The sequence below is a fragment of the Neovison vison genome, chromosome 11 (assembly GCF_020171115.1).
Source record: "Neovison vison isolate M4711 chromosome 11, ASM_NN_V1, whole genome shotgun sequence".
Lineage (NCBI taxonomy): Eukaryota > Metazoa > Chordata > Mammalia > Carnivora > Mustelidae > Neogale > Neogale vison.
The window spans coordinates 68,241,153-68,245,183 of NC_058101.1; the positions used below are offsets into that span (position 1 = coordinate 68,241,153).

Consider the following 4,031-nt stretch of genomic DNA (forward strand, 5'->3'; position numbering starts at 1 on the left):
CTGGCCACCGCTTGCGGGAGGCCAGGCCTCCCACACGTGCTGGGGGCTGCGTGAACTGGTAGAGCTGTGCTGGAAGAGGATTTGGCAATACCTACAAAAGCTAAACATATTGCACGCCTCGAAATGCCACCACCCCCAAGCAGAGACCCACACATGTTCACCAACAGACATGCACAAGCATGTTTAGCAGTGCTACCTGGAATAGCACTGAACTAGAAATGACCCAGATGGCCACTGACGGTAGGACATTATATTTGCACACAAGGAAATAGTCTACAAATGAGATGAGTAGCCTACCGCTGCACACAGCTCTAGAAATGAGCTTCCCGAACATAGTGTCGATCAAGGCAGCCAGACAAAAGGTACTCACTGCATGATTCCTCTATGTGAAGTTCCAAGCAGACAGAATGAATTCATGGAGTTAGAAATCAGGACGATGGGCCTTTCCTTCCAGTGGCAGCCATCAGCTCAAAGGTATTCAAACAGGTACATCCAGGAGCTATGGAGGAAGAAGCAGTCCAATGTAATGTGCTTTGTTCTCGAGGTGCACGCTGGCAGGACCACCAGCTCTCTGGGCTCCACTGGCCCCCTGCCCAACCTGACCCAATAAAGTACACAGACGAGGGTACAAAGCCAAGCAAGGTCAAGTCATCTGTCAGATTCTTGTGTGTCACGGTAGTTGCAAACACCCAGCTCTAAGGGTGTGACCTAGAGCAAGCTGTCCATCATGGTGCTAACAGCTCAAGTTTGCCCAAAGCCTATAGTCTGTCACAGAAAAGCAAGCTGGACACCATAGTGGGGCTCTAAGACTCTTGAATTCTTACTGGATCGGCAAAGATTCCATGTACAAATGCATCAAGGTTATCCTCATCGATCCATTTCATAAAGCTATCGGAAGAAATTCTGACACCCAGGAGATCACCAGACCAGTCCACAAGCACAGGGAGATGCGAGGACTGACATCTGCAGGCCCTGAGAACATGGCCTTGGGAACAGTCCCAAGTTCCACCACATTACTAGTGGTTCTCACAGTATGGCATGGAGAAGATACAATACTCTCCAGCTAATGTAAGTAAGTGTTGATATAAGTAATGTTCATAGACAATTTAGGACAGTCAAAAAAAAAAAAAGAAAGAAAGAAAGAAATGAGGACAGTGGTTTTCTCTGGGGAAAACAGAAGTGCTGGGAGGTGGCACCGGCTGGGCTGATGATACTCTTATTTCTTGACCTGGAGCTGGACACACGAATTTCATTTTGTGACAGGTGGTACACTCATGTTCTATACATTTTTCTGCAAGTGTGCTATGGTTAGATTTTAAAGAATGTGAAAAATCATGAAAATTTTTATACACTAAAAAAGAAGAATCCAGGGTGCGTGGGTGGCTCAGTGGGTTAAGCCTCTGCCTTCGGCTCAGGTCATGATCCCAGGGTCCTGGGATTGAGCCCCACATCCGGTTCTCTGCTCAGCAGGGACCCTGCTTCCTCCTCTCTCTCTCTGCCTGCCTCTCTGCCTACTTGTGATCTCTGTCTGTCAAATAAATAAATAAAATCTTTTAAAAATAAATAAATAAATAAAAAAGAAGAATCCAGGGCACCTGGGTGGCTCAGTGGGTTAAAGCCTCTGCCTTCGGCTCCGCTCATGATCCCAGGGTCCTGGGATCAAGTCCTGCATCGGGCTCTCTGCTCAGCAGGAGGCCTGCTTCCCTCTCTCTCTCTGCCTGCCTCTCTGCCTACTTTTGATCTCTGTCTGTCAAATAAATAAATAAAATCTTTAAAAAAAAAAAAAGAAGAAGAATCCAAAAAAGAAATTAAGGAAACAATCTCATATATAATAAGGCCAAAATGAATAAAATACTTAGGAATAAACTTAACCAAGGAAGTGAAAGACTTGCATCGAAAATAACAAAGCACTGCAGGAAGAAATTAACAAAGACATACTAGAAAGATGTCCCATGTTCATGGACTGGAAGGTGAAATATCAGTAAGATAACAATACTACCGAAAGCAATCTATAGATTAATTGCAATCTGTATCAGAATCTCAACAAGACATTTGGCAGAAATAGAACAATCCATCCTGAAATTTATGTGGAATCTCAATGGTCAAAACAATCTTGAGAAGGAAGAACAAAGCAGGAGGACTCAGAGCTCCTAAATTCAAAACTGACTACAAAGTGACACTTATCAAAATAGTGGGTACTGACATCAAGACAGACATAGAGACAAATGGAATAGAATAGAGAGCCCTGGTGTAAACCCTTAGACATGTGGTCAAATGACTTTCAACAAGGGAAAAGGAAAGGACAGTCTTCCCAGATGGTGCTGGGGAAACTGCACATCCCCAGGGAAAAGAATGATGCTGGAGCCCTACCTCACACCATATACAAAACAAACTCAAAATAGATAAAAAACCTAAAGTAAGGGCTAAACTATAGAACCATTGGAGGTAAACATAGTGGGAAAATTTCACAAAAAAGAAGAAAAAAAACAGTGATTGGGTTTTTTTGGGTTTGGCAGTGATTTCTTTGATATGACACCAAAAGCACATGCAAGAAAAAAAAATAAACTGGACTTAATAAAAAAATCAAAATCTTGTGTGCATCAAAGGATGCAATGTACAGGGAGGAGAGGTGGCCCACAGATCAGGAGAGAAGGTCTGCAAACCATTTATCTGGTAAGGGACTAATATCCAGAATATGTAAAGAACTCCCAAAACTCAATAACAACTACAAGAAAAACAACCAACCTCATTAAAAGTAATCAAAGGGCTTGAACAGGCACTTTTTCAAGGGTTATTTACAGATGGCCAATAACTCGTGAAAAGATGCTCACACCTCTAAGCATTAGAGAAATGCAAATGAAATCCACAGTCAGATGCCAGCATGGGCCTCTACCAAACAAAACAAAACCCCAGAACACCACATGTCGGTAAGGATGTGGGAAACGGGGCCCTGTGCGCTGTTGTGGGAGTCCAAGCTTGTGCAGCTGCTGTGGAAACAGTGTGAAGTTTCCTCACAAAACTAAATGCAGAATGACCACACGGCCCAGCTCTTCCACGTCTGGGTATCTCCAGGGATAGAAGAGAAGGCTGCATCCCATGTTCACAGCTGCAGTAGCCAAAACAGCTAAAATGGGGGAGCAGCCCAGGTGTCCATCAGTGAATGGAAGGAAAGCGAAAGGTTGTCCAGCTGGGCAAGTGAATGTTATTTAATCGTAAAAGGAAGGAATCCCTGCTGCCTGCCACCTGCTGCCTGCCTCCCCATGGAGGAATCTGGAGGATACAATACTCAATGAAATGAGCCAGTTGCAAAAAGACAACTACTGAGCCTTCCTCCTCTTGTGAAGGATCCCGAATGGTCTGGATACCGGCCCAGAACCAGCCGCCATGCTGGGAAGAGTGCAGGCCATGTACAGGCCCATCCAGGTCCCCCCAGCATGAGCCCCTGGCACTGCACCAAGGGGCCTGTAGCGATGGTGGCCATGGCCTTCCAGCTGCCGAGAAGCCCCAGAGGAGCCAGGAGTGGCAGCTGGCTGGACCCCACCCCCACACAGTGCGGGCTCTGGGGTAGAGCAGACGCTATGCGGTTCTGACGCATGGGGCTTGGGTGCAGCTCCCTGGCTGCTGGGGAGGCCTGCCTCCCAGAGCTGTGGGCCTCGGACAGACGGCACCAACCCTGCCCCGCAAGGGCAAGTCTGACAAGACTGAGGCTTCCCGAGGTGGTGCAGGATGGGCTGCCGAGAGATCGCTCAGGCATGACAACCTGGTGATGAACCGGGTGCCTGGCTGTCATTTTTCACTGCAGACCAGGGTGGGGAGACCTGCACAGCGTCCAGCAGGAAGGCCGCTGGCCGTCCATCACTGGGCAGCCAGCCCTGCCTGGCCCCCACTGCCCTCCACTGTACTTCCAGGTCACATTGTGACCAGAGCAGAGGGGCCTCCAGCTGGGCCAGCCGCTGGTCTGAGTGGCAGACACTGGGGTCGGGGGCATCAGGCTGGCCTGTCTGGCCCAGGCCCCTGGGGTCCAGCCCTAC

General features: G+C 47.9%; 1 pseudogene; it reads left to right on the top strand.

Annotated features, from left to right (window-relative positions):
• The first annotated feature begins 436 nt into the window (after positions 1-436).
• Positions 437-1,345, top strand: LOC122890241 (annotated as a pseudogene).
• Positions 1,346-4,031: the final 2,686 nt, after the last annotated feature.